We start from the raw sequence: 11964 nt of genomic DNA, 5'->3' as shown, positions 1-11964 counted from the left end.
CCCATATGACATTGCTCTACTATGCCCACTAATAGTTTCATTCCACTGGTGCCCTTTTCATCACAGATATACATAACCCTTGTCACCCATGATAATTTCCTTCTCTGACAAACTTATACAGTACATTAACACTCACGAAACAAAATAAATCACCATACTAAAGACAACGTCTGTCATTAATTATAAATATAACTGGTCTGGTCTTGAACAATATCGCATTCTGTCCCCATTTCATATGTACTTTTCTAGCTACGCATATGAACAGCTCTTAAATAATTCTTCAGATTATTCTGTATTCTTTCATTAACTTGATTTAATGGGAAATTCCGGTCAAAAATAATTGCATGTAAAACCTAAGGGGAAAAAAGAGTACACAGCACCACATGGTGCAAGATAAACCTGGTGGATAGGTAGAACAATTGTAAAGAGAGGTAATTGCGCTCACCTTTACGGGTTGTACAAGTCAGGTACAACACTGATGTAAACATGTAAAGATTTTTAAAAAACAGCTGCAGCTCCCCTATCCAGATGCCGGTAACATGAGACGTAATACCGTCAATTCGATTAATTTAAAAGGAAGAAAATGTATGGATATAGAGGAGAGCGCTACTGGTAAGAAAACGATTATCAATGGTAGATTCCTTGATTTATTTGATATAGGCAACGCGTTTCGACACAGGACATGTGTCTCCGTCAGGCCAAGCAAGAACAAACAGTACAAAGAGACATCTTAAATACAAAGCCAAACATGATTACAGTGACGTCACTGACAGCTACTCTCTCCATGAGCTCTGCTTTTGCGTTTTTTTGGGCTGTTCTAGATTTTTGTTATCATGTTTAGCTTTGTATTTAAGATGTCTCTTTGTACTGTTTGTTCTTCCTTGACCTGACAAAGACACATGTCCTGTGTCTAAACGCTTTGCCTATATCAAATAAATCAAGGAATCTACCATTGATAATCGTTTTCTTACCAGTAGCGCTCTCCTGTATATCCATACATTTTCTTCCTTTTCAATTAATAAAAATAATTGCATGACATGTCGTAGATACGTGTCAGAAGATCACACAGGTAAAATTTTGGAGTACAGACCAACAGTGATTTCCAGATCGAAGGGGATGTCAGCGAATAAGGCGATTCAAATTCTATTATAACATTTTATCATTTTACATTGAGCAAACCAACAGACAATATTGGAATAATAATAATACTTAATTTAGCTCAAATTGTTTGAGTATTTTAAATATGCCAGAATGAAGGTCATGAATTCAGACAATGGTTCTAAACACACCAGTAAATATAACATAATGGCTTAAGTAGTATAGGCATTACCTTTTGTAATTGCCAGTAAAATACCAATGAGTTACAGCAATGCTGTAAACAAAAAAATGGGCATAATCCTTGCATTTGACTAAAACCATTTATGCTAATCAGATAGCCGCAAGTTAAAAAATGTGACTATAACCTTTCCTCAGACAATGAATGCAGGAATACAGACATGTCAAAACTGATTACAAAGTTTCCCTCATCCTTCCAATTCAGTTTATAACCATTTTTGGAGGAAAATGTAATTTCCTATATACCTTATTACAGTCATCTTCTAAGCAACCTACTGATGATGCTCTTGCTTTATCACCAGCTGGGAGCCTCCAGCTTACTCATACTCCAAAACAGCTGAATCTAACAGGGTAACCTCAGAGGATTAATGCCTGATGCTTATGAGGGCATATCTGCAGTATTAGCTGTCATTGACGTTGTAATAAACTTTCATTGTTTCAACCTGTGATCTACCATTGTCTATACAGTGCAGTTACAATGACTACGTTTTCCACAGTGCACTACGACAACTCCTAGAGGGATTGTCATTATTTATCATTCTTCCTCAGAGGACAAAATAAAAGTTTCTTCTACTAAATTTCTATGATGTGTCTCAGTGTGATCTGAAGCGTTTACATATCTATTGGGAGGTTAATCGTTTGTAATACTCACTTGGAGAGATAACTCTCCAGATGTGGGATTCAGCCAGCGGAAAATAAGCTGGGTAGGCAGACATCCGACTGATGGCAACAAGTAGGACGCAAACAGGTAGGAATCTACAGGAGGTTGCAGACAAGCTGGGACCGGCAGTTGGTTGCCTGGAAGGTAGCTGTCGCGTAGGGTTTGTGGACCCACAGGGCCGTACCGACTTGGCGGTATGGCAGCTGGCCAACAGGGCGCAGGTCAGAGTCTATAGTTCATATTGGGTACCTGTGGCAGCTCGGACAGTAGCAAGGCAGGCTTGGCTGGGATTAGGCAGCAGGTAGACGTCGGGCGTGGAGTAGCAGGACAGTCGTGGTATACAGCACAGCACGGCAACAGCTCAACTCGGCACTAGATCAGGATACAGGAGCAGGAAACACTAGGAGACCATTTGCAAGACAAACTTAGGATACGACAACAACGCTCAGGCGTGGGAGGCAGGGGCTGAGACCTTCTTATAGCCCTGGGTGCTCTGGAGCAATCCTCTAAATCTCCCACATGCGTGCGCTCTGGCTTCTTGAGTCTGGACTGAGCTCGCGAGCGCACCCTGGTGGTCACTGTGGAACAGGACGGCCGTATGTGCAGACATCTCTGGAGAGAAGGGCGTCGACTGGATGGAAGGAGCTCGTGATCGGCGACCACGGACGATACAGTATCCCTCCTCTTATGCCCCCCCCCCTCTTGGGACCAGAACGAGAGAGAAACCTCTTAATGATGGTAGGAGCGTTGAGATTCTCTTCTGGCTCCCAGGACCTCTCTTATGGACAATACCCCTTCCAACCTACTAAATAAAAGGTTCTTCCTCTTACTTTTTTAATGTCCAGGATCTCCTTAACCTCGAAGGTGTCTGAAGGACCGCTGGAGGCAACCGCAGGGCTTGGAGTCTTGGTAAAGCGGTTCAGAACCACCGGTTTCAGGAGAGAGACATGGAAGGAGTTGAGGATCTTGAGGGTAGGAGGCAGCCGAAGCTTGTAGGCGACAGGGTTGATCTGCTGTAGGATTATGAAGGGTCCGAGGAACCTGGGAGCAAATTTGGACGACGGCACCCTCAGTCGAATATTCCTGTAGGACAGCCAGACCTTCGTGCCAGGAACTGAGGAGGTTCTCTTCTCCTTGTGTCCGCCTTCCGTTTCATGCGGTCGACCGCCAGCAGGATGGAGGATCGAGTCTGCTTCCAGATCTGCAGAAAGTCCCTAAAAGCCGTGTCAGCAGCTGGTACCTCGGATGTATCAGGCACCGGGAGTGGAATTCTTGGGTGTTGGCCGTAGACAATGAAGAATGGTGTCTTCTTTGTGGACTCGCTGGTATGATTGTTCTAAGAGAATTCAGCCAACGGAAGCAACTGCACCCAGTCATCATGCTGCTTGGAGATGAAGTGGCATAAGTAGTTCTCCAAGATCTGATTGATCCTCTCAACCTGACCATTGGACTGAGGATGGTAGGCCGAGGAAAAGTCCAACTTTAGACCTAGGAGTCCGCAGAGGGCTCTCCAGAACTTCGAGGGGTGAACTGAACCCCCTGATCAGACACAATATGCTGCGGTAAGCCATGCAGGCGGAAGATGTGTTGGAATAACAGCTTGGCCAGTAGAGGACCAGAAGTAAGACCGGTCAGAGGAATGAAATGGGCCATCTTCGAAAATCGATCCACCCCCACCCAGACAGCACTGCATCCAGCAGAGGCAGGCAGGTCAGTAATAAAGTCCATAGCTATATGCTGCCAGGGAGCATCGGGCACAGGCAATGGCTGGAGCAGGCCAGCAGGTCTGGAGTGAGCGACCTTGTTAGCTGCACACACTGGACAGGAGAAAACAAAGTCCAAATTGTACTTGGGCAGCGTGGGCCACCAGAAATGATGGGCAATCAGATCTCGGGTCTTACGGGTCCCCGCGTGACCTGCCAGTCTAGAGAAGTGTCCCCAGTGAAGGATTCTCCCTCGGTCAGCAAGGCGCACAAAAGTCTTCCCTGGAGGAATGTCCCCAAATTGCAGGGGATTGACAGAGACAATGCAAGACAGATTAATAATGTTCTGTGGTATCTCCATGGTGTGCTCTGTCTCGAAAGACCTGGACAAGGCATCGGCCCTCACATTCTTGTCGGGGGGCGATAATGTAGCTCAAACTGGAACCTGGTAAAGAACAGCGACCACCTGGCCTGACGAGGATTCAGCCGTTGGGCCGTCAGGAGATAGGTAAGGTTTTTATGGTCTGTAAAAATCAGGATGGGATGAGCTGCGCCCTCCAGTAGATGTCTCCAAACCTCCAGGGCCAACTTGATGGCCAGTAACACCATCCAGATGTTTCATCTCGTTTGTTTGAGACAGATGACCTAGAAGGGGATCCTCAGCCTATCATTGACACTTTCTGTATTATTCCTTTTAACCCTCTGCAGATCAAAGACATTCCTCCTGGGAAAATTTTTGTTCGTCAAATCGACAGGGAGAAAATTCCTGTCTGGGGTCACAATTCCAAGTTGGCAGGCCATTCGAGCATTCGTAAGGCTCGGGACTTTATCACTCGCCACTCCATCTCCTGCAGGCCTATTCCAAACCCTGCCAATTTTGAACAGCCCTTGGCAACACATTGCCATGATTTTTATTACAAATCTTCCTCTCTCTGATGGATGCACCACTGTTTGGGTTGTTGTTGTTCTTGTTCGTTTTTCCAAAATGGTTCATTTTGTTAGTTTACCTGCTCTTCCCCCAGCTCCTCGCCTGGGTAGTCTATTTGTTCAGCATGTCTTTCTTCTGCATGGATTACCCCTCCATATCCTGTCTGACCGGGACGTTCAATTCACATCCAAATTCTGGAGAGCCTTTTGAAAAATTCTGTATGTGAAATTACCATTTTCGTCTGCGTACCATCCGCAATCCAATGGCCAAGTTGAACGAATTAGGGAAGTGCTTTAAAATGATATTTGCCATTTCATATCAGCTGAACACGACAACTGGGTACATCTCCTTCCATGGTCTGAATTCTCTTACAATAATCACATGGGTGAATCTACTGCTGCTTCTCCATTTTTAATTGTTTACAGCCAACATCCTCGTGTCCCTCTTCTTGTACCTGCTACATCTCAAGCTCTTGCAGCTTATGTTTCATACGGGAGTTTTCTCCAGCTCTGGCAGCAAACCAAGACTGTGATCCTGCAAGCGGTGGATCACATGAAGAAGTACACAGTTAAGAAAAGAAGGCCTCATCAACAAAAATTGTACTTAAAGCATAAGTCAAACCATCAGGTATGACATAGTATATCAGAAAACCAAAAATATACCTGATGTAACAAATAACACCACGTAGGCAAAAAATAAAATATGTAAATCTTTATTACCCCATACGGGAAAGGTTACCCACAAAAAACATACATCTAAAATACACAAAACTAAAAACACCCCAGAAGGGAATGTGTATCACGTCCTATGGAAATGACCATATAATGTAGCAGAATAATAGCATGAGACATATGAATGAATAGCCACAGGATCCAATGTCTAAAATAATGGCAACATATGACTCAAAAAAATGCAATGTATCAAGTTCTACAAACAATCTAGGTATCTAAGTAGATAGTCATTTACCCAAAGTGGACATGATAGAATTGTTTGTAGAACTTGATACATTGCATTTTTTTGAGTCATATGTTGCCATTATTTTAGACATTGGATCCTGTGGCTATTCATTCATATGTCTCATGCTATTATTCTGCTACATTATATGGTCATTTCCATAGGATGTGATACACATTCCCTTCTGGGGTGTTTTTAGTTTTGTGTATTTTAGATGTATGTTTTTTGTGGGTAACCTTTCCCGTATGGGGTAATAAAGATTTACATATTTTATTTTTTGCCTACGTGGTGTTATTTGTTACATCAGGTATATTTTTGGTTTTCTAAGAAAAGAAGGCCGCCTCCTCATTTCCATCCCGGTATCAAAGTCTGGTTATCTTCTAAGAATATTTGCCTGAAAATTCCCTCCTACAAATTTGCTCAGCGGTTCCTCGGTCCATTTGAAGTTTTGCAACAGATCAATCCTGTGTCATACAAGCTATATTTGCCTCCTACTCTCAAAATTTCCAATTCCTTCTATGTCTCTCTCCTGAAACCTGCGGTCCTCAACCGTTAGAGTAAGTCCCCTAATTCTACTACAGCTCCTTCCCGGATTTCAAGAAGGTTGGAGGGAGGATCTCTTATTTTGTGGACTGGAAGGGTTTTGGTCCTGAGGAGAGATCCTGGGAACCTGAAGACAACATTGATGGTCCTGCTCTCATCAAAAAATACCTCTTAGGCTCTGGACCTAAGAAGAGGAGGCATAAGTGGGGGTACTATCGTGTCGACGGCTGCGGACCATCGGCATCTCCCCCATCCCAGAGGCGGCCAGTCTGTATATACTTACCGCCAGCAACCCCTTCCTCCTTCCCTGATACGCCAGCGCGCTCTGCCTCCTGCTCCTTAGAAACCGTAGGGTGAGCACGCTCAGGCCGTTTCTTAAATGGATAGTGCCCCTAGCCTATCCCTTAACATCCAGGACTATTTAGGAAGTCTGCCCATTATCCCAGTGCCTGAGCAACATTGTCCTTTCTAGCGCTATCCTGCTAAGTACTCTATCCTGAATACCGTATCCTGTGCCCATGACCAGTCGGTATCCTGTTCCTGTCACCAGTAGGTATCCAGTGCCCGTGACCAGTTGGTATCCTGTGCCCGTGACCAGTCGGTATCCTGTTTCCTGTACCCTGGGTCCATTACCAGTCAGTATCCTGCTTCCAGTAATCCGGCACCAGCCTGCTTTCAATAATCCGGCACCAGCCTGCTTCCAGTAATCCGGCTCCAGCTGGTTTCCACCATCTGCTATCTGTCTATATACAGCTAACACCAAGGTACCATATACCAGTGATTGTTTAACACCTATCTGGCCGGTAATTCCTCTGTTCTGACGGAGTAGCCCTGTGGATCCACAACCCCATTGGACGTTACAAAAAGTATATGCATTGTCCATATCATGGTTATCAGAGCGATATTTCTAGGGGCAATTGTTTATATTTTCTAAATTTCCTGGCGGATAGCAGTAGTCAATGTTTGGTCTAGTAATACAGAACCAGTTCTTATTTTTATTACTGCTTATTTGGTATTGTGTATTAATACTGTTTTATTGGAGCAGTTAAATTAGTTAAAGAGAACTGCAGGGCTGCACAAACCCTGTGACACTTTACATTTTTCTCCTACCCTCCTCCGTTATTTAGATATCGGTGCCGTTATTTTTTGGTGCCCGATATTTAATAGATCGCACAGTCCTGTCTTTGTCTGCCGAGAACTATAGCATTCTCCTCTCTCCAGCTCTTGTTGTGGCACTGTCCGTAGCTGATTAGACAGTGTCACAGTGATGTTACATGCTCCCTTGCCTAAACACGCCCCATTGACAGTTCAGGGGGTTATTTAAATATCGTGCGCTAAATATAACGGCACCAATATCTAAGAACGGGGGAGGTTAGGAGAAAGATGTAAAGTGCCCCAGGGTTTGTGCAGCCCTGCCCATTATATGCTGCGCTCAGCTGCACATGTATGGGGAGGTGAAAGGTTCTCTTTAAACACTACTGGCCAACCTAGCAAAAACTGTCAAAGGAATTTGCCCCTCTTCTATTCCCTATGAAACTAGTGCAGTTGTGTCATATTGTGTTTAGCTCATAACCATATTGACTGTAAAAGATATGCTAGCAGGATGTACTACTTATTCATCTAGCAATATGGTTGAAATATTGTTTTTTTTCCTGTCATCTGTAACCAAGGTTAAAACTTTCTGGTACAATTAATACTTCCTTGTTATGAATGGACAACGCTTTACTTGCACAGTTTAGACATCAATTATTGATGGTTGAAGTACCAGGACAATGGTTGAAGTTGTTCTCTGCTCCATTGAGAGTCGAAAGTATACATTTCTGTATATGACAGGTGTTATTATCTGAATCCACCAGATGGGTGAACGCAGGCTAACATAGTATATTGAATCCAGCATTCTATTATGTCCATCTTTCTTTCCTGCTCAAGAGGTTGAAAACGTCTCCAGAAGGCCTCAAATGGTTAAGCAAATAATTTTTGCGGGAGATCTGGTTTTGCTGTCAGATACCACATTGAACTCCTGCTGTTTGTTTGCCAATTTATCCGTATGATAACTTGAGATTGCTTTTTGGTCCACTGTAACCTCTCTCTACGTTCACATCCCTCTTTTCCCTCCTCTTCTCCGCTTCCAACTCATCTAAATTCACACAAACTGAATTAATGTGCCAGCTAATCAGGATCTGGTCGGATTTCACCGTGTCCTCATTTAATTAACCGGCTTCACCAGTTTCATTTTCCACCAATTAGTTTGCAGGGTGGATGTAAATTAAGATATTTGTTCTTTTTTTTTTTAGTCAAAAGCAAAAATCCTTTGAGGCTCTTATTAGTTTTTCTGCTGAAAAGGAAGAAATCATTTAATCAGAGGAGGCCTCAGAGACCCGTAAACCAGAGATGGTTGTGAAAGAGGAGGGGAGGGAGAGTAGAGATAGAAGTGGGAGAGAAGGGCAACAGCAAGAGAGGGTAAGAGAACAGTTAAAAATATAAGCTTGTCTACTTCCTATAGATGGTTTACTGTGTACTTCAAATTATATCGGTGCCACGTTTTTGTTTTCTTACAAGATAGAGCCTTTTTAATATATTTGATATAAGTAAAGCTGGCTTGTAAAACACAATACCCACACAACTTTGTTAGGGGTATGTTGGTAGGGACATGTAAGGGGCTTATAACTTGACCCTATTAACCAACCATACATTCTGGTTCAATTTTATCAAAGCCAGTGGGTACTGGGGTAATAATTGGGGGTTAGTGCTAGCCTTTTTACCGCCTTAGTGTCACCTTAGTAATGGACGCTGTCAAACAGACAACTGCCATTATTAAGGTGCTAATAAAGTATTAAAAAAACACAGAGACATAAGAAAATATTTTTATTGAAATAAAACTCCCCACAAAACCCTCGTTAACCATTTAATTAAAAAAAAAACGTAGATAATCGCAGTAGTCCAGCGAATCCCCCTTGACTTTCATCATTCTTAGCCTTTTGGTGTGTCCTAGAGCTGATGTCAGCTACTATTTGTAAAATAATTTCCAAAATGGACCTGGACACTGTTTAGCAATTTGAAAACACCTCTTCCTGGCTTGTAGCCAAAAACAGGGAGGGGGGATGAGTCGTCCCCCCCCCCCCCACATTTACAGCAGTTATGAGTTAGGTTGCTTTGCCAGATTCACCTTGCTGTAATTCTGGGAAGTGCTCCCTCTTGTGGTCAACATAGGAAAACATGTCAAATTATTATTTAATTTTTAATACTTCCCACCTTGTGGAAGAAAAAAAAATACACGAAAAAAAAAGAAAAAATATATAATCCAAATAAGTAACTTATTAAAAAAAATAATTATTTGCAATACTTTCCCTTTAAGACCACTACTGTTTCCACTATGTTGCCATAATATGTCTGTATTATGTTGAATTCAAGTTGTCCAACCCTGACTCTAGCCCTGCATTCCTGTGTTCTCCTAATCAACTGTTAGGGTATGTTCACACGGAGTGTTTTCAGCCGTTTTTCTGGCCGTAGACGTCCTGAAAAATGGCTGAAAAATCGGAAGCAGAACACCTCCAAACATCTGCCCATTCATTTTAATGGGAAAAACAGCGTTCTGTTCCGACGATGCATTTTTTATGTGGCCGTTTTTCAAACCGACCACGTAAAAAAACTGCCACGTAAAAGAACTGCATGACACTTCTTCAGCCATTTTTGGAGCCGTTTTTAATAGACTCTATAGAAAAACAACTCCAAAAACGGCTGTTAGAAACGCAGCAAAAAACGCGACTTTGATTAAAAAACATCTGAAAATCAGGAGCTATTTTTCCTTGAAAATAGCTCCGTAGTTTCAGACGGTTTTTATTTTGTGTGCACACATACCCTTATGGTGTCTGCTCAGTGACCTGGTTTAGGGTTCCTACTCCTCACCACAGTCTAGCTTTTGTCAAACCAATCAGGTCACTCAAGATCCATTATCTAAATCTGTAACAGTAAACCCAGGACTACCATTACCCTAAACACTGTTCCCTCTAAACTGTAAGCTCTGGAAATTATAGCTTTAAAAATGTCAAACTCTACAGAATGTTGTTTTAACTCTTCCTTTTCTACATCACAGAGCTTGGAATAGTGACTCTACCTCACGATTACCTTGCCCACTGCTCCCAGTTCCTGCGGCAAGTCCCCGCTGGCAGCCATTGCTTCTGCAATGTTTTCTGTCTTCAGCTACAGCAGTGCTAGATCGGACTACGGTTCTCCTTCTTTCTTCACACAGCGTTGGTGAGTTGCCGAGGCAACCGGTGTCCAAAGATGATGCCAGGCCTGGTATCCAATTTAAAGGGGACCTCGGCTGCAGCTCTGATGATTAAGGCACAATATTTCCTGGCTCTGTTCCTTATTATTTGCTATTGATATTTCTACTTTATATGACCCTGACCCTGGCATGTTCCTGACTAGATATCTGCCTTCTGTTCTGCATTGTTTGCCAGGTACCTGTTGTCCTACTACGGGTTTTGACTCCTGGCTGTACCTGACTATGCTCCTGGCTTATCTTCTAGCCTGACGCATTACTATTAATCTTCTAGTGACGACCCCTGTATCCATTCCTGACCACGCCATAGCTGCTTCAGCGCTACCACCAATCCGTAACTATTCTGTGGAATACAACCTGGGAATCCCCCTGCAGCAAATTCCATACCTCTTTGCAAGGGTTAAGGAAGGAGACCAGTTTGTAGTCCAGAGCTAATCTTTCTAAATCAAGTCGGGCTTGGAAGTTGGAACCATAGCCCGCCTGTAACATGTGGTTTTCTCTAGTGATCCCCCTATCAAGAACACAATCGAAGACCAATAAATGTAGAACAAGACTTTTACAAAACACAAATGATTTTACAGTGGCACAAAATGATACGGTTACTTTCTCTTTGTGAGGCACAGCAAGTATAAATTTTAAAGAGGCTCTGTCACCAGATTATAAGTGCCCTATCTCCTACATAGTCTGAACGGCGCTGTAATGTAGATATCAGTGGTTTTTATTTTAAAAAATGATCATTTTTGAGCAAGTTATGAGCAATTTTAGATTTATGCTAATTAGTTTCTTAAAGACCAATTGGGCGTGTTTTTACTTTTGACCAAGTGGGTGTTGTAAAGAAGTGTATGAGGCTGACCAATCAGTGACCAATCAGCGTCATACACTTCTCATTGTTCCAGCCCAGCTTCTTTCACTGCACAATCAGAATGTGCTGTGGATCATGCTGGGCTGGAACAATGAGAAGTGTATGACGCTGATTGATCACGGATTGGTCAGCGTCAGACACTTCTCTGTACAACGCCCAGTTGGTAAAAAGTAACAACTGCTGTTATTTACATTACAGTGCCGATCAGACTATGTAGGAGATAGGGCACCTATAATGTGGTGACAGAGCCTCTTTAAGTGGCAAAGAAACTTAAAAGTATCTAACAGATCGACAATAACATTCAATCACTAATTATCTCCTTAAGCTGGTCTCTCCCTATCGAAGACCACACCCCAGCTATGTTGTTATCACACAGCTTTCCACCTTATCATCAATTCGCGCTTAATTCTTCAGGCGTTTATCTGCGCTCTCCAGCGCATCATTATTTCTTTCTAGCCCGTTTCATACAGGCCCAAGCAACTTAATAACTTTCATCACACCACTAATAGGCTATCTTTCCCAGGACACCACCATCTACTTCTCCATAATACACGCCCGACAGTGTCTCCTGCCTTTTTGTTTGTCAAATCCCCTACCTTTTTGTGCTGCTGTACTCTCCCCTTCTATAAGTGTGTTGGCGCAGTGTATCGTGTCCCTACGCTCTCTTCTGCCCTTACCAGGCTCAACCAGGAC

The sequence above is a fragment of the Rhinoderma darwinii genome, chromosome 13 (genome assembly GCF_050947455.1).
Source record: "Rhinoderma darwinii isolate aRhiDar2 chromosome 13, aRhiDar2.hap1, whole genome shotgun sequence".
NCBI lineage: Eukaryota > Metazoa > Chordata > Amphibia > Anura > Rhinodermatidae > Rhinoderma > Rhinoderma darwinii.
Note: the sequence above shows the minus strand (reverse complement) of the source record.